The sequence below is a fragment of the Fukomys damarensis genome, unplaced genomic scaffold (genome assembly GCF_012274545.1).
Source record: "Fukomys damarensis isolate Sample0158 unplaced genomic scaffold, DMR_v1.0_HiC HiC_scaffold_23, whole genome shotgun sequence".
NCBI lineage: Eukaryota > Metazoa > Chordata > Mammalia > Rodentia > Bathyergidae > Fukomys > Fukomys damarensis.
In genome coordinates this window covers 31,682,162-31,705,481 of record NW_022900935.1, presented here as the reverse complement: position 1 = coordinate 31,705,481, position 23,320 = coordinate 31,682,162, and the positions used below count along the sequence as shown (strand labels likewise).

Here is a 23,320-nt window from a genome sequence, read left to right as displayed (position 1 = left end):
GACTCACAGCCCTGCTGGCTGCACTGGCCTCAGCCAGAGAGAAAGCGGGCATGGGTTCTGCTGCCTGGGCCTGTGTGAATGAAGATCCGGGGTGGGGAGCAGCAAGCCTTTGGGATAGCGCCCCAGCCACCCCAGAAGGCAAGACACGGACAGAGCCCTGCGTCTCACCTGTCACCCTGAAGGCCACCCGAGAAGGTGGTCAAGGAGAAACGGTGTGAGGGAGGTCACATTTTTACATGCCAGCTGTGTGCTGGGCCCTCCCCCTGCTACTGGGCATAGCCCCAAGGAGGCCTTCTCCTTTGTAGCTCAGCAGCAGCAGTGGACAGGATTCACATCCAGCTCAGACTTTGTTCCTGGCCTACCCCCATTTCACAGATGCACAAACAAAGGGACAGGGAGGTCACTTGCCCATGTGACAGCATCTGGGGTCCAAACCCAGGCCCCATTCCAGCTCCATGCCCACCACCACCCCTCTCTGCCCCTGGGGGACTCGGAGCCCTGGTGCCCACCTCCCTTCCCAGCCTTGCCTGCCTCCCGAGGGCCCAGCTGAGCTCCCTGTGTGGTGGCCCTGTCTCCACACCCATCAGGGCTCCCGACTCCCATCCAGGGTCCCCTCGCCTCCCTTACCCATCCCCAGTGATTTATGGAACTCATTAGGCCATGGCAAAATGCCTTTAACAAGGACGTTCAGGAATCGGTGCTGCATGTCATTGTGAGCACTTAATCTAGTCCAGATAAGCAGAATTAGGCTGTACAATGAGGACATATTTCTATTAATAATGAAAAGGGCCGAGCCCTGAGCAGGAGAACACACAGGGAGCTGGCAGTTGGATCCCATTTAATTTCAGGGAGCAGAGAGAGGGAGAAGAGACGAAGGCAGAGAAGCAAAGATAGTGGGCTCACAGGGGAAGCGGCAGTGGCCGAGGCCCGGCGTGGCCTGAGCCCTGCACCCCAGACTTGGGGTCTCTGTGTGACTCTTTTCTGTCCCCAGGGACTGTCTGCTCCTCTGGCACCCTTGGGGCTCCTCCACAGGACAGTACTGGAGGGTTGTGGGGCAGGAGAAGCCTAAGCTCCCTTCCCGACCACTTAGAGACCTGCAAGGCCGCCACCCTCTCTGCCACGCCCTGTGCCAAGGCCTCTGCAGTGACCAGCTCAGGGGTCCAGGGCATGGTGAGGGCTCCCCTAATTGACAGGGAGGTGTGGCTGTCACTGTCATGGGAGAACTGGGTTGCGGGGAAGGGGCTGGTATTTGTCACTACCCGAGGGACCGCTGAGGAACAGGCTGCTGAGAGGCATCTGTGGGGTCTGCCCAGGGCACCTAGGCCCGCCGGGGCCACTCTGCCCTTCCAGCCCAGACAAACCACACTGCATCCCAGCTCGGTCACATCCAGGTTGAGGTCAGCACACGCATACATAAACACACGTGCTTACAGGCAAGCACACGGAGCTCTGTCTGCGTCCCTGCTGTCTCACGACTGCTTTGCTTGTTTCCCTCCCGGCCTCCCCCGCCCTCCCCATCATGCGCGCTTTATTCCCTTTATGTCTCTTCTTCCTGCCATTTTCTTTCTTTTGCCGAAACACCCAGCACATGGCAGGTGCTCGTTACCTGCATCCGGACACCTCAGCGTCTGCTCTCTGGCAGAAGAGAGAAGCCGGACGAGGGACCTGTGAGTGAGGCCATCCTGTCCATATGGGGCACAGCTCTGGTCGCGGAGAGGGGAGCTCGTGCAGAGAGGGTGAGTGACCCGCGGTGGAGATCATAGGCCTCGGGCCCCGCCCACCTCTGTCTCTTCATGGCTGCTGGCTCCTAAAGACCACAGCTTCCTCGCCCCGCTTGGCAAGGTGGGGCCATTCGCAGAGGAGAGAGCTGCGGCTCATGGAGGTGACTTTCCCTGTGGCAGTCGGCAGGATGGGACGTGGAGCCAGGTTGTGGCACCTAGCACCCGGCACCCCACCGCCTTGCCCAGATGGTCAGCTCAGCAGCCTGGGGAGCCCCTGACAACTTCAGGCAGGGGCCCTCTCGTGCATCCAGGGGGGGACCCGGACACTTTTACAAGTCCTGATTTACATACTCGCCTGGCCGCCAGCCCTGCCAGGGATTTACAAGTTTCTAAGTGGCTGTGTCTCTGGGGGAAACCAGGAAGAACTGCAGGGCAGAGCCAAGGCCTCTCTTCCTCCCAGGGCCCGGGGGCATCCTGGTGCCAGGCTGGGGTCTGGCGGAGCTATTTTTAGGGCAGAACAAAGTCCTGGAGCAGCCCAGGGCTCAGCGGATCTGGAGGAGCTGGTGACATGGAGGGTCTGAACTGAAGCTGGAGGCCAGGTTATTCCCCGTGGTTTTGAGACTTTGGAGTCTTCCAGGGAATAATCAGCTCTGCAGTGTGCAGGCTGGGATTTTGTTGCCTGCTCGGTGGCACAGGCAGGTTCAAGTGGCCAGACTCAGCTAGTCCAGGCTGAGGCTGTATCTAGGGAGCATCTGCAACCTGAATCTGTCTTTCTTCTGTGACTGTCCTGTCACAGCGGGGACCTTGTTGGTGGTCCTGTGTCACATAATTGGGGTCCAATAAATGCTTTGAGTTAATTTGCAGGGACAAAGGAGAGTACTGCAGAACTGGTCCAGGATGGGGAAGGGTCCATTAACCTCATAGTCAAAGGCACTAGGGGTGTGCCTGGAAGCACAGGGGACTTGGATCCTGGGCCCCACCCCAAATCTCTGTGGGGTGCCCTGGAAAGAGGAAGCAGACAGCTAGGAGACTCCTGAGCAGGCTGGAGGCAAAGCTCAGATTTATGAAAAGCACAGCTCTCTGAAGTAATATGGACTGCTTCAGGATGGAAGTGAGCTTCCCTCTCTAGGAGGATCCAAGATCAGGCAGGAAAATGAAGACTTTATGAGCAAATCCTCAGTAGCATGGGAACTAGCAGAAAGTGTCAACAACTGGGAAACAGAAAGTGTCAAAAGCTTCTGTACTGCAAAATTAACCATCAACACAACTAAGAGACAATCTACAATGTGGGAAAAAAATTTTACCAGATGCTCCTCAGACAAAGCACTATTATCTAGAATATATAAAGAATTTTAAAAAATCAGCCCCCCAAATATAAAGACTGATTAAAAAATGGGTATCTGAAATGAACAGACATTTCTCAGACAAAGAAGTAAAAGCATCAAGCAAATGTTATTTGAGAGATGGCTGGGTATCTTCCCAAAAGAATTAAAAGAATCACATCAGAGTGATATATGCACACCCATGTTTATAGCAGCACAGTTTGTAACAGCTAAAATTTGGAAACAGCCCATTTGCCCATCAGTTGGAGACTAGATAAAGAAGATGTGGTTTTTCTATAAAATGGAGTAATACTCAGCCATAAAGAATGTGGAATTAGAGTCATTCATAGGAAAATGAATGCATATTGAGGATATACTCTTAAGTGAAATAATTAAATCACATGTGTAAATACTGAACAGTTTCTCTGGTGTGAAAAACTATAATTGTACATAAGATCCTAATGGTATAACTGACAATGTGAAATAGGAAGAAAAGGCCTAAAGGTGTAGGGGAAGTGGGAAGGGTAGGGAAAAGGAAATAAGGGCAAAGAAAAAATATGAGAAAATGAAAAAATGGAAATAAAATATTTGTAAATAGGGAAGGGAGGAGGGGGTGAAGGGTGGGCAGGGGTAAGGGGAAAAAATGAGAACCAAGACCTTTCTTGTAAAGGTACAAGATCCCAATGATGAATGTAACTGTACAGTATACCTAAAATGTACCAATAAACTTAATGAGAGAAAAAAAAGAAAGGAAAAGGAGGCTATAATCTGGAATGGAATGTTTATGATTGAAGGTCCAAAGACGGTCAAGGAGATTGTATATCTTGTCCCAAATTTTCTTTATGGCCATCTGTTCTATTTAATGAGAGCAGCCTGCTGTTTGCAGAAAATGGTATGTTTGCTACGAGGTATGACACTGGACACCTGCCCAGGCACCAGCATTGATTTTAGCATCTCCTGGACCAAGCTGATAAGTAAGGAGGGAATCATGCTCTTGCCAGACCCTGAGACAGACCAGGACCTGCAGCTATCAGGCCCTGGCTACTCAAAGACAAGCTCAAGACAGCTATAACTGTGTTGACTACCCCTTCTGTTTCGGTTACTTTCTCATTCGTGGGACAAAACATCCAACACCCACAAGTTAAAGGAGGAAGGGGTTATTTCAGCTCAGTTTGTAGAAGTTTCAGTCCATAGTCACTGGCTCCAAGGCAGAGAGGAATAGCAGAGAACACAGTCCATAGTATGGCATGCAGGAAGCAGTGAGACTTCCTTCTTCCCTTTTTATTCTGTTCAGGCTATGAGCCTGTTGGTTGGTCCCACCCATACCTAGGAAACTCTTCAGTAAGTTTATCATCCATACCCAGAACTATACTAAACCAGTCAGTAGATTAACCCAATATAATATACCCATAACCCAGTACCCATAATGCAGGTGGGTGGGGTGAGCAGGGCTCTGGCAGCTGCCCTGGGAGCCTGCATCAGAAGCTTCCCCCAGGGTCCCCACAGTGTGGAAGTGAGGGAGCAGGGGCAGCAGGACACAGGGTCCCTCAGCCTGGGGCCTGGGAGGATGTGGTGTGAGGGGCTGCCCAATACTGGGACTCTGGCCGCGGGTCCGCGTGCGTGGTCTTGTGCAGCTTGAGTCTTTGGAGAATGAGCAGGGTCCCCACGGACCCCCAGAAAGTGTGAGACTCAAGCACCCGGTATTGAGGAAGGTAGGGTGAGAGGTGAGGTAAAAAGAAGGGGCTTGGTAGAAAGGCAGCAGCAGCACTCAGACTCCCAGGTGCCCACGAACAGCTCAGCAACCTGCCCTCCTCCTCTATCACGTTCCATCCCTAGAGGCCCAGCAGGAGGGGGTTTAAGCTCTGGGGGAGCTGAGCAGGGGACCCTGATCCAGATGTACCAAGCAGCTAAGACAGGACCATAGCACAGGAGACCGAGGAGCCTTCACCAGGGAAACCATTCCCTAAAATGGGCGTTTTCATTCTGTCCCCCAAAGCTGACTCACCAGCAGGGCACCTAGAAGCCCACAGTCTATCACCACCCCCGTCAGGTGGGCCTGTACTTACACTCTTGATACAGGTCACCTGCCAAGGGCCACAGGTGTCAGTGCAGAAAACCTGGCGGGGACAGAGAACTCCTGGGCAGCAGAGCAAACCCAGACCACTGAGGGGACAGTGGGAGGGGCCGTCGAGGAAAATGCTCAGAGCACCAAGACAGAGCCAGAAATAGGAAACCACTAATGAGAAAGTCTGAATATCAATCCAGAAAGTGACGGAAAGTGAAGGAAGGGAAATTATCAAAGAAACAACATAAGAAAAATTTCCTGAACGGATGGACGTGTATCCTGCTTGAAAGGGGAGGCGGTCATGGGGAGGGAGAAGGGGGGTAGACAAGGAATCGGAATACCATCCAAGGTAGACAAGGAATCGGAATACCATCCAATTTCACGCAGCAACCCTGGAGGCTAGAAAAGGGAAGCACAAAAGACAGCAATTTGGAATGAAGCCAATTTTTAACCTAGAATTCTATGCCCAGCTGAACTATTAAACAATAGTGAGCGTAGAATAAAGGTTTTTTTCAGACTTGTGAAAACTAGCCAAAAAAAGAAAGAAAGTATTTTCTGTGCCCTATTTTTCAAAATGAGGACAAGCTCCAGCAAAAGAAGAGAATAAACCAAGAAGTGTCACAACAAGGAGCCAGGGCAGGAGGGTCAAGGAAAGACTGTACTGAAAAACCAGGAGAGCAGGGGCTGAGATGCACTGCAGGGGGACGGTGACAGCAGGCGGTGTGGCACGTGGCCGCCAGAGAGACGGAAGAGTTAACCACAGGAGCGTGGGCTACTTGACATGTGAGCAATCAAGGCCACTACTGCATTCATCTAGAACAGTCAACGTTTGAGAACAAATCTATCTAATCAGAGTACTTAGATTCGTAAATATTTGCATAGCCATGATAACGTAAGTCTTCACTACCAAAGCAAAGACTCCAGGAGCTCAGGGAAAGGCTGCTCCCCACCCGCCAACAAGTCCCACAGCTGCCAGGGCGGGTGGGGGGTGGCCTATTCATCTGCGCTCTGGAACAGAGAGTGTGACAGCCATGTGCCACACCCCCCACCCCGCCCTGCAGGGCACCTGAGTCCCCAGCTCAGCTGACCAGAGTGGACCTGGGGTTGGGGCTGGGTGAGGTCATTTGAAGACTGTGATTTTTGTAGTATTTTAAAAAATAATGTGTTTGCATTACTTTGTAGAAAAATGAAAATTAAGGTTCCACAGGTATATGTAACCCCTCTTGGCGGTGAAGGGCTGCCCAGACCCTGTCATGGCTGGGTCAGACAGAAGCCCTTCTGGACCAGACCCCTGCTACCAGGCTGCTCTCTGAGCCAGAGACTGAACAGCAGTCCCAGGAAAAGTGACAACTAGGACATCACTACAGCCTCTAGGGTGGTGGTGGCAAACCTATAGCATGTGTGTTGTTTGTTTTTCTTTTAAGACAATAAGTGTTAGTGTATGCGTTGTTTTTTTCTAAACTAAAACTTCAGTATTCGGGTATAATTGCAGCATTGGTGCTTGGCGATAAATAAGTGGCCTGGGGCTGCAGTTTGGGTGTTCCTCTCTAAAAGGTTCGCCATCGCTGGTCTAGGGCACATCTGCTACACCCTTCCACACGGGAAGGATGGTTTAAAACAATTCAGTCCATACCAGGTGTGGTGGCCCATACCTGTAATTTCAGGACTCTGGGAGGCTGAGGCAGGAGGATTGAAAGTTCAAGCCTAGCCTGAACAACTTAGTGACTCTGAGACCTTGAGTAAAATTTAAAAAAAAAATTTTTTTTTAGAAGGACTGGAGATATAGCTCAGTAGGAATATCCTGGGTTTACAGTGCCCAGTTACCCCTCCTCACATGCTTCAATTCATTTATCTTACCCTGGTGAAGTGTGGCAGAAGAAACTTCAGCCATGATTTGTATTTATTTGATCCAAAAGCTTCACTTTGAAAGAGGCAGAAATATGGTTCCACAGGAAATTCTTCGCATTGACCATGACTTCTCAGGCCACAAGGCAGCGGAGACAATTCCCATAATAGCCCACCTGATTCCATACATGTTTCCAAGCAGCCTTTGATGCAGCAACAGAGAAGGGAGCCCAGAGCCCCTGCTCCTGAACATTTCAGCTGCTCCCTGCCCAGCCCATCCCCACCTCCAGCTACGTTTGCAGCCTGGGCTCTACCTCACTGCCCTTTCCACCTGCATGCCAGTGGGGTGATGTTTGGGGGTGCAGTGTTTGGGGGTGCCAGGTCTCCTGCCAGGGGTAGGCTCGTCAACCACGGGAGCCCCCAAGCTGGTGGGAGATAACTGCAAACAGTGAGGGATGGCCAGGCTGCCTGACCCCAGGAAAGTTCAGGGGCCTTAGAAGGACCCTGCCCGTGTCGCAGCCCCAGCCCTCCTCCACCCTGGCCCGCTCCTGCCCCTTTGGCTCTTGCTTCCTGCCTTTCCTGTGCTGCTGCCTGTCTGTAACACTGCTTCCTGGGCCCCTGGGTCACAGCCACTCACCCTGCAGCGCTGCAGGTGGTCCTCTCCCCTCCAGGCTGTAGGCCTTTCCCGGGACGCAGCAGAGGTGACCTCTCTGGGAGCCCTAGAGCATAGTGGGGCCCCTCATGGACAGGAGTTGGTGGTGCTTCTTGAATGAAAGATGAAAGTGTGCTTCTTTCACAGGACAAGCTACATCCACCCATGACAGTGGTGTCTCATAAGCCCGCTCTGGGGCCACTTGGAGTCTTCTACCCTGGAAGCCCTGCCCTGGGTTACGTCTGGGCTCAAAGCCTTTCCTCCCAGGTTCCTCTATGTGCAGCCCCTGACCCTGGTCCCAGGGGCTCCTCCTTGGATGTTCCCAGTAAGTAGGGGAGAAGCAGAGCCCACCCTGGCTCAGCAGCCTCCTGCTGTGGGGATTTGCAGGCAGGTGGGCTGGGAATTGTCTGGTTCTTGGTGCTGCAGTTTCCTCACTAGCACAGGTAGGGCCTGTGCCTGCAGAAAAATTGCAGGGAACTCCAAAGTCCCCAGGGTGGGGAGGCAGCCTGACCTCAAGACTGTGGTGGGTAGTAGGGCAGGCACAGAGCTGCAGGATGCATAGGGGGGAGGCTGGGGGTCCTCTACCAGACCAGTGATCTCCAACTTTCTACACCCTCTCAAGGACGGCACCACCACTGGGCACTGGGAGAGAGCACTGGCAGGATTTGCCCAGTCCGTGGTAGACCTGGGATTTGAGCCGGGCCTCCTGCCTCCTCTCAGGGTGGGACCGGCCATGTTCCTCAGCAGATTTGCAAACTGGCACCTCCTTGCTGCTGGTACCCTCTTGAAACAGTGAGACCCAGCGAGCACACTCAGAGGGGCCACTTGGGTTGGGTCCTGGCGCCCCCTCGTGGCCATTCCTCTACTTTCTCGGCCGACCAGGCTGGATGCCGTGCTTGAGGCCCAGGGAGGGGAGGAAATCTGCACCAGGTCCCTAAGGCTGCAGGGGACTGTCCTGGGCGGTGGTAGGGGCCGGAAGCCTGCACCCCTTCCCCGAATTCACTGAGCAACTGGAAGAAGCCTCTGACCACAACCAACCCGAAATGTCAGGGAAGAGCGAACAGAAAGGACCTGAGACACACACTCCTGTTGCCGGGAGGGTCACGACAACACAGGGGAGCCGCCTGCCCAGGAGCCTCGGAGAGTGTGGTCCCCAGAAGAGGCCTGCTCTCCAGACTCACCTTGCCTTCAGCTGCTGCCCTGTCCCCTTACTGTCTTCTCTGTCCTCCTCCTCACAACCCTCCCTGGACAGCAGGCTGAGGATGAGCTTCTGTGCTGCCCACCCCCAGGTGCTCCGTAGCCCCTCTGCTCCTCTCTACACCCTCCACCCACTCAACAGCGAGGACCACCAGGTGCCGGAGCTCCCTGCAGACAAGAACCTTCTCGTCTTCCTTCTCTCCTGCCTCCCAGGCCCTCAGCTGTCAGCCTGGTGTCCTACTCCCCGAGCGCCACTGCTGGAACCATCGAATGGACTCCCCGTGACAACCATTTCTCAGCTCCCCTCCTCAGCCACTTTCTTCGCTCCTTTTCTCATCAGTGCTTAAAGAAGTTCTCAGCTCACACACACACACCTCCTGTAGATCCTTCCTCACCACCTTTCTGGCCACACCCCACTTCATAGCTCAGTTTTAAATGAGGCATTATAGTTGTGTGTGGTGGTGCACACTTGTAATTCCAGCTCTTTAGAAGGCTGAGGCAGGAGGATCACAAGTTTAAGCCCAGCCTGGGCAACTCATTGACTTATCAAGACCCTGTTTCTGAATAAAAAAATAAAACAACAACAACAAAAAAAAGAAGGCTCAGGATGTAGCTCAGTGCAAAGGCCCTGGGTTCAATATCCAGTACTGAAAAAAAAAAAGAGTTGTACTCATTTGTTCTTCCTTTCTTTCTACCTGCCCCAGGGTCATTCCACAACCTCCATGTTCTCAGTCCAGGGGGTCACCTTCCATCACACCCAGCCCATCAGCCTTCGACTGCCCACTCCCCTGGAATCGCCCCTCACCACTGCTGTCCTGGCTGCCTCCCCCGGCTCCTGTCCCTGTCCCCAGATGGTCCCTCCCAGTGAGGCCTCTCTGAGGGCCTCTCTTGGACCAGCCCCAGCACGCCATCCGCCTGCCCAGCTTCTCAGGGATGGGGGATCCTTCAGATTCCGCACCTAAAACTTTCTCCCATGTTCCCTTCCCAGGGCATCATATACTTGGCCAGAGATGGAGGCGCTATCTTGGTTCTGTACTGGAACTTGCACGGGCAGGAACCTGGACGTGCTGGAGTGACACCTGGGTCACCAGAGACCATTCAGCAGGCGGCACATTCATCACCTCTCCAGCTTACGCTGGGATCGGGGAGCCCCTGGAGCTGGGGCAGGTGAGATGGGTGGACCCCTTCTGGCTAGTAGCAGAGGTGAGCCTGCAGACAGGGCCGGCACTACACCCTGCACTCTGACTCCGGGCCTTGGCCTGTGCTGTTCCTCCTGCCTGGAGCACCCTTCTTGCTCAGTGCTAACGCTTCTGGCCCTTGCACGTCAAGCCTTCCCAAATGTCCATGCTGGTTTGGGTCATTCTCCAGAGACAACCCACAATCTTGGGGCACCCAGTTCCTCCCCACTCAACCCCAGAGAATTTTAGTTCCTCAAGTATGCAAATATGCAAAGCTCACACATGTCACTTGCTCTGCCAGGACCTGTCTCTGTCCACCTTGTCCCCAGTTTCTCTGGCGGAAGCCTTCCCTGCCTCTTCCATGCCATCCCCCAGCCTCCACTCCCATCTGCCTTCTAAACCAGTAACAGTTGACCCTCCCAGCACCGTGGGCACTTGCACACATCCATCCTACAGTGCAGTAACAATGACCGGTATCCGTCTTCCACAGATGGGAAATGAGGTCCTGTCTCCCCGAACCTGGCCAGAGCCAAGCCCCAGGCTGGCCAGGAAGGGCTTTCCCAGCCCAGAGTGCCATAAACACGTGGCTCCAAGTCTGGTTTAAATGGAAACCAGCCCAGGAACCCACCCCAATCCCATGCCCTGGCTGGAGGCCTCACATCTCCTTTCGTGCTGTTTATTCTTTTGAACAAATTGTGAGTTTTACAGGGCATTCAAGGCCTCTGGTGGCAGACATGTTCCATGGTGAGAGTGACAGTGCCTAATGGGGTGAGGCTGTGAGTGTAGCCGGTGGCCTCCCAGGCCCCGTTCACCATACTCTGGGGGCAAGGGCACCCTTGAGCTCACTGCCGCAGGGCCCTGCAGGGTCCCCTTCTGGTCCCTAGTGCCAGCACCCACAAGGAGAGCCCTCCTGTACTCTGAAGAAGGTGGAGCCTCTGCTTGGCAGAGCAGGAGACAGACTAGGGAGAGAGGGGATTGCCAAGCATCTCCGGCTGATGGAGAAGCCGGTGCATTGCTACAGAAGCATCTGAGGCTTCACGGCCAGGGCAGCAGAAGGCTGAGTGTCCCTGCAAGAGCGTGGGGCTCTCAGAAGCAAGCTCTGCATCCCCGGGCTGCAGGGTCTGCATGTTGAAGTCACTTACCCCCCAGGCCTGGTTCTCTTGTGAAGAAAAAGGGGATGGGCCCTAGCTCTGTAGCCTATTGCTTCTGAGGAGAGAGCATGCCCCAGACACCTCCCAATCATCAGCTTGTGCCCCTCTGAGTGGCCCAACGATTAGGCTGTTCACATACTCTCGTTTACTGATTTTACAGCCACTGAGGTAAACCAGCTAACCAGGACTTTGTCTTTCAAATTCTACTGAGTAATAGTGTCCCTGTGTTCCACTCACCTGCCAAAAGCCCCAGCTCTGAACAAGTGAGGCTTTTTGGCAGGGGGCATTCTAGATCTAAATCATAATACTCGCTCTCTAGCTATGTATGCAGAATGGGGTGTGGGTGGGGAGGAGAGTGGGAACAAGGAGGCTCGTTAGAGCCCATTGTCATGGCCCAGTGGTTGTGGGGTGAGTATGGTGGTGGCTGATACAACTGAGAGCTCTTTTCTGCTGTGCTGAAATTGGGATGTGGGGCTGGCTGCTCTCCCTGCATCTCAAACATACCGATCTCATCTCTAGTCCAGTCTGTGTCCCAGGAGCTGATCGCCAAAGACAGCATCTTGGGGCTTGCTTTCTGGCTTCCAGCTGGAGATTGGAGGGCAGGAGGAGACAGAACTAGGACTATCTCCTCTACAGGGACAGATGCGTGACACACCTGTAGCAAATGTGACTGAGACAGGAGCACTCACAGAGGTGCTGAAAGGGCCTCTTTGGATTTTGGAGGCTGCATAGATCGCTCTGCTGGTGCAAGCTGCTGTTTGGGATGGGCCTAAAGGAAGAGTGGGCTCTGCATGGGATCCAGGCGAGGGCGCCAGCTGTGCTTCCCACAGGCCCTGTGACCCAGCAGGTCCAACGGGGCATGGAGTGTCTGTCGAAGCTTGGGCCTGGGTGGGTCCCTGGCGTGCTCCCTACAATTGCAGCACAGGCTTCTGTGCTTGGAGATGACATGTGCCCTCCTCCAGCAGTGCTTCTGCACTGGGAAGCTGCTCAGTCTGGCCACTGAGTCCTGGCACACACTGACCCCCTGGCCGTGGACCCAAACGGCTGTGTGACCCAAGTAGCTGGCTGGATGACTTCCTGTTGTCTGCCCAGCCTGCCCCCAATCTACTCTCCTGACTTCTCCCTGCTCTGTGACCCAGAGGCTGAGCCTTGTGACTCCTGGCTTCTGGTAGGGCTCAGCACAGAGGAGCTCCAGCAGCAGAGTGGAGGCCGGGGGAGCAGGACATCTCTTCTCCAGCTCCCTTCCTGCAGGGTGTCCCTTGATGGGAAGTCACTGTTGGCTCACAGCAGGCCTCCGCATGACTCTTTCTCCAGGTCCCACTGGGTTTAGGGAAGCCAAGGGTCATGGGTGCCCAGGGACTTGGAAAGAGGGAGATGGAACACTGGTGACAAGAGGGAGGTATATACCTGGACCTCTTACAGTGGGGACAGTGTGGGAAGGTCCTCACATCCCCTTCCTGCTGCAGAAGCGGTGCTGGATAATTAGCTGAACAGGATGGCCCATTCTGTGCATGCCACTTAATCTCTTTCCCTAGCGAATCCTGTCCATGTTCAATGGACCATGAACAAGTGACAGGAGAGCAGGAGCCTTTACTCTGCCTAGGTTGCCATTCTAAAATCCCAAAGGCTGGATGTTTTAAGCAGCTCATAATTCTGGAGGCTGGGAAGTCCAAGATCAAGGTGCTTGCATCCCCAAGATTTCCTACTTTCTAGGCAGTCAATATTCTGCTGTGCGTTCTAAAGATCTATTTGTGCGGGGTGGGGGGGCATTCTTGTAACAACACTAAATCGAATAGATAGAGGATCCTTTCTCATGTTCTCAGTTAGCTTTAATTACTTTCTCAGCGTAATCTCAGCCCCATCCCCATGTATAGCCACTGGAGACAACAGCTTCGGCACATGAATTCTGGGGGAACACATTCAATGCCGAACTACCGAGATAAAAGTTACTTTCTCGTAGACTCCACAAGGTGGGCTTCCTCTCATCAAAGCTGTTTCACTACTGCTGCTGAGGCCCAGGGTGCCAACAGCACAGGCCCACATTACCGGTGCTGTTCAGATGATACCAGGTCTAAGAAACCACAATGGTGGCCAGTTGATTACACTGAACGCTTTCATTCATGAGAGGGCAGCAATTGGTCTTTTCTTGTGGAATCTGGACACAGATTCACCTTCCTTGCTGGAGACTTCCATCAGTATTGCCATCTATGGCACCACAGAATACCTTGTCCCTGGCCCCACCGTATGGCCGCCAACCCGCGAACTCAGTTATAGAGACAGAAGTAGGGTGGTGGATTTGCACCTGGCAGCTAGCCGGGGATGGGAGAAGGACCCATCAAAGTTGTACTACAGCCCCAGCTGGCAGATAGCACCCTGGAGGGCGGGAAGGTGTCCCATAGGATAGGGTATATATCTGAACCAGTGATCAGTATTATATGGTGCTGTCTCACACCAGAAATGTGCCCGCAACAGCTTTCCTGAGATGAAACTCCTGTGCCACTTGCCTATTCTGTGAGTGTTCATAGATTCACACAGCTGTGCAGCTATCATCAGAGCCCACTCATTCTTACACCTTAATAACCTTAATGGGGATTTGTTTTCCCTCTCTGCAACATGGCAGATAACACTGGTGCTCTGCCTAGACTCTCTATTTCTGTCTTTGGGCCTCTCCTGGTGCTTTTGCCTCCAATAACCACTTTTGAGGCTCTTTTCAGAGAAAATTCCTTGGACTCCCAGAGCCTGCTTGGCTTACAGGCTCAGCTTAGCTGCAGGCCTCTGGAATGTACTTCACCCTGGGGCAGCAGGAATCTGAAAGACCAGCTCTTACGTTTCATTTGCAGATAACCCCAAGAGTGGCTTCCACTCTGGAGCTCCCCTGTGGAATCAGGTTGAAGCTGAAACCTGCAGTGACTTATATCCTTCCTTGGCATCTTTCCCTTCCCTGTCCTACTTTTGCATCTCCTTATGGGTCTCCCCAAGAGCACTTCCTTAATAAATCACTTGTACATACAACCTCAACTTGGTATGGATTTCTGAGGCGTCCAAACTAGGACAGTGATGTGGCAAGTTTGGAGGTCCTATTTCTCAAAGGCTTCCACCAGGAAACACAACCATGGCACCATCAAATTAGACTGGAGCTACCTGCTGGGCACTCTGAACTCCTGATGAAACTGAACGTGTGGATGAGGAGTCACTACAGTGGCCCAGGTTAGCGATTTTAATCACCAAAGGTCCTTGGGCTCTGCTGCACAATGGGGAAAGGAGAACACTTTTGGAAAGCTAGGGATCTGTGAGGCTAGGGAGAAGTATCTTCAAATCCTCTAAACAACAGTCAGTAGAAACTACAATAAGCCACAAAGACAGGGTGACTAAGGGCTAAGGCCCATCAGGGTGAAGAATCGGGTCGCCTAACAGGTTGAGAATTACTCCAGCCATTCAGAGAATGTGAGAGGCACATGGTGCTAGAAAAGAGGCAGTGATTATCGACCTCTGCCTCTCCATCAGCTATAGACATGGTGACTGCAGCAGCTACGGTATGAGATAGCCATGAGGATTGATTTCTTTTCCACATCCTCTGACATCTACAGAATGTTCTAGTCTAGGCTCTGGGTGGGACTGTCTGCAACGACATCACTTGTATGATGATTCCCTACCTGTTGGATGTTGCGGCCCCCCACCCGTTTTTGAAAATGAAAGTTTTTTCCTCCTAGGGTTGCAAAGGGGTGGGCTGTGATAGTTGCAGTTTGTCCCTCCCCAGCCTATTATTTGCCCTTCTCTGCACTCTTGGCTACAGAGGCTGAGCCAGGGCACTGTGAATTGCATGGTCAGGCCCTTTTGCCTTTGGGTTCTAGCTGGATTTGGCCAAAGGAAGGCACTAGCCAGAGATTGGAGGGTGGGACAGAGCAAGGCAGGGCTGTCTCTACCTAGGCCTTTCAGTGTTCTGGACAACTGTTTGGGGCTGTATTTCTAATCCAAAGGCTGAGTATTTCTAATCCAAAAATCTGAAATCTAAACTGCTCCAAAATCTGCAACTTTTTTAGTGTGAACATCATAACACAAACTCCACCCCTGACCTCTTGGAGTATCACAATTTTAACACAGGCACACAAACTATAATGAATAAAACTATTCTCAGGCTATGTGTATAAGTCGTGACATGAATGAATTTTGTGTTTAGACTTGGGTCCTATTCCCAAGATATCTCGTTATGTATACATATGTAAATATTCCAAAATCTGAAAGTGGAAACACTTCAGATAAGGGATACTCAACCTGTGTATCCTTTCATGACCACAGCCCACAGGGCTGATGATACTGCATAGAATCCAGCCTATTTTGAGCTCTGAGAATTCTACTCTCTCCCTCATTCTTTCTGCTCCAGAGATGGTAAGGGATTCCTACTGCTGTCTCAAAGGACCTCAGTATTTCTTGTGTTCCCTTAACCCTGCCCACAACTCTGAAAGTGGGACTCTCATTAAAATCTTTTGAACTTTCTAAGCTAGTTCTTGTTTCCCACTAAAACTCACACTGCTAGGACAACTTTTAGAAGTGCATTTAAAAGGGCTGAGTTGATAAAGGCAGCACACATCCTGAGCTCAGCTTGGCACCTTCCGAACACTAGATGGAGCTAATGATATGGACCTAGAAGAGCTATCCTGAGGAGGAACATCAGCAAGAAAAGAGGGCCCAGGATACCCCTTGGAACCCAAATCCATGGTCAGGCAGAGAAAGAAGGAGCAGCCCAGGAGGCAGGAATCAGCTGACAGAACTGTCATAGAAGCTCAGAGAAATGTATGCAAATTGTGTTAGGTGGTCAAAGGAGCAAGGACAGAGAATCAATCCCTTGTCTTGGCCTCAAGGTCATCTCTGAGGCCTCAAGGTCTTCTTGGTGGGTGAGTGAGATATGGCCCTTGCCTTTGAAGAAGGTAAAGGCAATGCCATCTTGGGGAGAGAAGTACAGGGTGTGACTGGCAGGACAGAGCAACGCTGGACCCTTAAGACCAGACTATGGGATGAGACCTGAGTGGGAAGGCAACCCAGGCTGAAGGTACTGCATAAGCAAGGCCTAAGCATGTAGGTAAAAGCTGGTGGCACGGGACAAAGTGGCACAGAAGTGCCTGGGATGGTCAACTGAACTGGGGCAGAGAGCAGTGGGAAGCAGGATGTGGCAGTGCTCAGATCCTGGTATTGGGGTGTTCGTGTTGGGATGCATGAAAGAAATACCCATCTCATCCTAGGAATCCAGCACAAGGCCTGGCACATAAATGCTGCAGGCTGGGGATGAACATAGGCTATGCCTGATGTTGCAGATGGTGGCTGACATCACTCCATGACTGATGTGAATATGCCATGGTAGAAAAAAAAAAAAAACTGGAAAGCAATTCAAAAGCCAGATGTAGAAAAAACACTGACTTAATTAAAGACTGATGATTGAAATGGTCAGGGCTTCAAAGCCCGGTACATCTCACACATCAGCAGAAGGTGTTGCAAACTCTTGTTTTTTCTAGAGAGCAATTGTTCCAGCAAGTGGTGGACAACATTGGGAAGCAATTCAGTGTTTGCTGGTAACTGGATTGCAGTTGAAATTAATGACCTGTGAGTCAGGAAAAACAGTGAATGAAGTCTAACAGAACATCCTGTGGACTGCATCTGCTTCTAAAGAGAAGGAAAGTGAGCAGGAAGGAAAGAAACAAGGGAAGAAGGAAGGAAGGAAGGGAGAAGAGGAGAGAGGGAAAAAGAGAGAGAGAGAAAGAAAGAAAGAAAACAGATTTTTTTATTCCGATTTTCAAAAGAAAAAGATGAAGAAAAGACACCACCCAGCAGCTAATTGCTCACAGGCCAGTGCCTGTGCTGGCTCAGATGCAAGAGCTGACATGATAAAATGTTAGCATCTTGAGATCTGTTGTTAATAAAATGTAGCACAGAGGCATGGAGGGTTTTACATCTGCTCTCAGGATACTATGCAGCTTGGGGAGCTCTCTGCAGCCCACCTACCCATGCTGGCTTACCAGGGTTGGTGTGGAATCACTGACCTTGGGCTCTGGGGAAGAGGCCCAGGATGTCACAGGTGGAGGATGGTCATCTCCTGAAGGAGTGGAATGTGGGCTGGAGGCTACTTGCCAAGATATCTCAGCAGCTAGGGATTGCTGACAAAGGGCCACTGAATGCAGAAGGTCATTGTGGTGATCCTGCTAGAGAGGAAAAATCTTAGCAGGAGAAACCTTTAGGAAACTAAGTAGCAATTATAGCAAGAGATCAGAGGCCATCTACCATCTAGTAGTAGGGGACTGATCACACAATTAAGTTGCATTGATTCAATGAAACAATACATAGTTGATAGCAAGAAAGAAGGAGAGAGAGTGGGGAAGGAACCTGAGGATGTAGGAAAAAGGACTCTAGGTGTTTGCTTCTTTCCTGGAAAAGGCACAAAGAGGGACATCTCCTCCATCATGACTGCTACTCCATTGTCTGGCCTGTCAGCAAGTTCTATGACTCTGCTTCAAATAGCCCCCAAACTCTCCCATTTCTCTTCCTTATTTTGGCCCTGATCTGCTCTAGTCTCTTCCTCTTCTGACTCAGTCCTCCCCCCTCCCCACAGTCTGTCCTTGTGCACACCTGAGTCAGAACACATCTATCCTCAGCTCAAGAACATTTCATGGCTCCCACTTCATTCACAGTAATACCCAAAGTCCTCCCCATGGCTCTAGAGACCCTGTCCAACCTGCTTCGTCACTGCCCTGACCTTATTTCTTTTCTCTTTCTCTTCCTTACCTCACAGCTCCAGTTTTCCTTATAAAAATACCAAACACAGTATGGCCTCAAGAATGAAGAAAGGGTGTGGTGGCATACACCTGTAATTTTAGACTCTGGTAGACTGAGGCAGGAGGATTACAAGTTCAAGTCCAGCCAGGGAAATTTAGTGACTCAGAGAGACCTTGTCTCACAATAAAAAAATTAAAAGGGCTGAAGATGTAGCTTAGTGCAAAGACCTTAGGTTCAATACCTAGTGCCACAAAAAATAAAACTAAACAAAACACAAACAAACAAACAAAAATATATGCAGCTCTCCTAGCTCTAAATGAAAAGCTTCTAACAGGGATCCTGGAGAGAATTAAAGGTTCTATACTTGAACAGGGAAAAAAATCACATCTTGATTTTCACCAACTTCCCAACCATGATTCAGTGCTTTCTTCAGTTATGAATGGGGTCATGAGCCCCAACAGAATTAGCTGTGAGCTGGTCACCAAAAGAAAGCACAGATTATTTTCATAACATTTTACACCTACTGCAAGTATCTCAAAAGGTCAATTACAACACTACTTTGAAATTGCTAATAGTAATTATACCCCCTGCTAGATCTTATTACTTAATGGGTTACTCAAAAGGTATCTATATCGCTAAATCACAAATATAGTTTTCTATTCACCAAGTATATTAAATGCAACTGGTTTCCTCTGTAATGTTATTTTTTATTTCCACTGAAATCACTACTCTGAGAAGGTTCCATAGGTACACTACACTGACAAAGGGGTTTATGGCATGCTCACACACACACACACACACACACACACACAAACTCAGAAACTCTCAACAGAAAACCCTCAGCAGAGTAACTCACAGAAGAAGAGTGTAAACTATGTGCTACTACGAGTGTGTCTGCTTAAAAAACAAATTAATGGAACAGAATAGAGAACCCAGAAACAGACACATAGAAATACACTCAACTGTATTTTGACAAAGATACAAAAAGAATTCAGTGGAAGCATATATGCTACTAAAGCAAATGGGCATCCATCAGTCAGAAATTGAACATCAACCTATAACTAAATTAAACCAAATACCAAATGTCAAACTGAATCTGAATAACATATTGGGTAGACTGTAACAATATCAACATGACATTATACTATAGTTTTTGCACAATATTAACATTGGTGGAAACTGGGTAAATGGTACCTAGGATTTCTCTGTCTTGTTTATTAAAACTGCATATAAATCAATAATTATCTCAACATTAAAGTTTTATTAAAAGAAAATGCTTGTATATATACAAATCATCCCTGGAGGAAAAAGAGGGGAGGTCTCCGAGGAATAAAAATGGTGAGGGTAAAAACTGTAGGAAAGAAATCTGTTCCTGGTTTATACTTTTAAACTGTTTATACATTTACATATTAATTACAACAATAATTAATATTTTCAAGCAAAACAATGACAAAAGCATGAAGAAAGAGGAAGTGCTCTCAATACTAAGCAAAAAAGCTATCTGCCACAAGCAATTTGCAAGCATTAACTCAGGAATTAAACTAAAAATAAAAACTAAACTGAAAAAAGAAAAGAAAAGAAAATGAGAAGACACGGTAGTGAAGTCAAACCCATGGGGCAACAAGGTAGAACAACTCACCTCTGTACTTTCTGAGGTAGATGGAAGTAAGAAAGCAGATGAATGAAACTCTAGAAAAAATAATTTAAGAAATAATTTCAAAGATAACTACAGAGATGATGACCACAATGAAGGACATGATTAGTGAAACTAGAGCAGATACAGATTTTTTTAATAGAGGAGCTTAAAAAATGATGAAAATCATGAATGCTCAGCAGAGGAAAGAAAGGAACCCATGAGACAGATTCAGATATCTAGAAGATTAAAAATTCCTTTGAAAGTATATGCAACAGAATGAACCACTGTGAGGACATAATATTAGATATAGAAGATAGGATTGCAGTTAGCCATCATGAAAAGAAAGATGTCTTAAAAATATCAAGAGACCACAAAAACAATTCAATAGCTGAGAGATGATGCAAAGAGTAATATAAGATTGATCAGAGTCAATGAAAAAGCAGAAGATAGTACAAATGACATAAAAAAACATGTTCACTGAAGTAATGGCAAAAAACTTCCCAAGCTTGGAAAATAATTTGACATGCAGATAAATGAGTCATACAGAACTCCAATTAGCACTGACTAAAAAAAAAAATCTACACTAAGGCATATATATAATAGTCAAGATTCCAGAAATTCAACACAAGAACAGAATATTAAAAGCTGTTAGAGAAAAGAAACAAATCACCTACAAAGGAAAGCCCATGAGAATCACAGCAGACTGCAACACAAATCCCTAAGTCAAAGAGAACTTGTAGCAAAGTATTTCAAGCCCTAAAAGAAAATCTCCAGCTCAGATTTATGTACCCTGCAAAACTATCTTTCAAAATTGCGAGAGAATGGCCAGGGATTTAGCTCAGTGGTGCCATCACCTGCCTCAAAAAAGCAAGGTCCTGAGTTCAATCCCTGGTACCAAAAGCAAAAACAAAATTGATAGAGAAATGAGATACTTCCATGACAAAGAACACCTGAAGAAGCATGACCACCAAACCAACACTCCAAAATATTCTAAAGGACATTCTAGAAAGAGATAACAAGGAACAAAACTCCATGAACCGCCAACAGAATAAATCCACTAGGCAAGGCATTCTATTAAACAGAGTGGGGGGGAGCCAACAACAGAAATATAACATGCCAAAGATAAGTCAATACACATCAGTTATAACCATCAGTGTAAAGGGTCTCAATTTACCAATTAAAAGAAACAGCCTGGCAGAATGGATCAAGAAGAAATATCCAACAATATGCTGCATGCAAGAAACACATTTAATTAAAAAAGAAACTCAAAGACTGAAAGTCAAAGGATGGAAAAAATACTCTATGTGACAGGAACCCATAAAAAGCAAGGGTAGCTATTTTATTTGTAGACAAAGTGGATTTAAAGCCAACACTGATTAAAGAGACAAGGATGGTCACTACATCCTTATGAAAGGAACAACCCAAGAGGAAGAGATAACAATAATAAATATATATGCACCAAATATCAGAGTAGCCAATTATATAAAACAAATGTTAATGAACATGAAAAATCAAATAAGCATTAATACAACTGCAACAGGGACCCTAATACCCCACCATCACAAATAAAGACAAAAAAGTCAACAAAGAAATATCAGGACTGAGCTAAACTTTTAAACAAATGGACTTAGTAGATGTCTACAGAGTGTGCTATTCCACAACATCAGAATACACATTCCTTTCAGCTGTACATGGGACATTCTCCAAAACAGATCACATACTAGCTCATAGAACATGCTTAAGTAAATGTAGAGGAATTGAAATTATCCCATGTACATTTTCAGACCATAATATAGTGAAATTAGGAATCAATGGCAAAAGAAACCATAAAAAAATTCATAAACACATGAAAATTAATAGCATTCTCCCTAACAACCAATGGGTCACCAAGGAAATTAAAGAAGAAATTAGACAGTGTCTACAATAAAATGATAATGCCAATATAACATACTGGAATTTATGGGACACAATGAAAGCAGTCCTATGAGAGAAATGTATAGCAATAGATTCCCATATCAGAAAACAGAGCTATCTCAAATAAACAACCTAATATTGAACTTCAAGCTTCTAGAAAAAGAGCAAGTCAAGCCCAAAGCTTGTTACAAGGGGGAAATTATAAACATCACAGGAGAAATTAATGTGACTGAGATTAAGAAAACAATACAAAGAATCAATGACTCAAAGAGTTGGTTCTTTGAAAGATTAAAGAAATACCCTCTTTGAAAGATTGACAAACCCTTAGCTAACCTTATCAAAAAAAAAGGAAAGAAAAAAATAAAAATCCATGCAATTAGGAATGAAAAGGGAGAAATTACCACAGATCCTGCAAAGATTTAGAAGATTAGTAATACCTACTTCAAGAACTTGTATTCTAGTAAGATGGAAAAACAAAATAAATGGAAATATCCCTAGATACATATGAATTACCAAAGCAGAATCAAGAAGATATAAAAATTCTAAATCCCCAATATCAATCAATGAAATTGAAGATATAATTAAAAACTTACCAACAAAGAAAGCCCAGGTCCTGATGGATTGACTGCTGAATTCTACAAGAAACTTAGGAAGATTTTAATGCCACAACTTCTCAAATTCTTTAATGAAACTGAAAGGAAAGTAATACTCCCAAATTAACTGGTAGAAGCAAGCATTACCCTGATACCAAAACCAGAGAAGGATCTAACCAAAAAAGAGAACTACAGGCCAATCTCCCTAAGAAGCATAGACATAAAATTCTCAATAAAATACTGGCAAACAGAATGCAGAAAATTATACATCATGACAGAGATGGTTCGGCATACACAAATCAATAAACATAATATCCCATATTAACATAGCCAAAGACAAAAACCACACGATTTTCTCAATTGATGCAGAAAAAGCATTTGACAAAGCCCAACACCCATTCATGATAAAACCCTACATAAAATTGAAATACATGACCTTACCTCACTCAATCTGATAAAAGAAGCCATCTATGGTAAACCAACAGCCAGCATCATACTAAATGCACAAAAACTGAAAACTTCCACTCTAATATTAGGAACAAGACTACTCTCACCACTCTTATTCAACATAGTTCTGGAAACATTAGCCAGAGCAATTAGACAAGAGAAAGAAATAAAAGGAATAGAACAGGAAAGGAAAAAGTTAAATTATTATTATTTGTGGATGACATGATACTCTACATAAAAGATCCAAAAAATTCCACCAAAAGACTTCTAGATTTAATAATCAAATTCAGTAGTGCAGCTGGATACAAAGTCAGCATTCAAAAATCAATAGTACTCCTGTACACAAATAACAAATTCACTGAGAGAGAAATTAGGAAAACCACATCTTTCATAGTAGCATCCAAAAAATGAAACACCTAGTAATCAATCTAACAAAAGAAGTAAATAAAAGACCTTTACATTGAGAAGTACATTACTCTGAAAAAGGAGATAGAAGAGGATAACAGAAAATGGAAAGATATCCCTTGTTCTTGGATAAGAAGAACCAAGATAATGAAAATGGCCATACTTCCAAAATTCTTATACAGGTTTAATACAATTCCAATCAAAATAACAACAGCAAACCTCAAAGAATTAGAGAAAACAATCATAAAATTAATTTGGAACTAGAAGAGACCTATATTAGTAAAAGCAATTCTGGGCAGCAAAGGCAAGGCAGGAGGCATACAATCCCTGATTTGAAACTATACTACAAAGCTACTGTGATTTTTAAAAATAGCATGGTATTGGTAAAACAAACAAACAAACATAAAATAGAGACCTGATGGTCATGCAGAA

At 47.6% G+C, this 23,320-nt stretch overlaps 1 long non-coding RNA gene across 1 annotated transcript; it reads left to right on the top strand.

The window, feature by feature from the left end:
- Window positions 1–1,169: 1,169 nt before the first annotated feature.
- LOC117287338 lies at window positions 1,170–14,391 on the top strand. Its single transcript, XR_004518589.1, has 3 exons — window positions 1,170–1,736; window positions 9,791–9,969; window positions 13,972–14,391. It is a non-coding gene; the product is annotated as an uncharacterized LOC117287338 (long non-coding RNA).
- The last annotated feature ends 8,929 nt before the right edge of the window (window positions 14,392–23,320 follow it).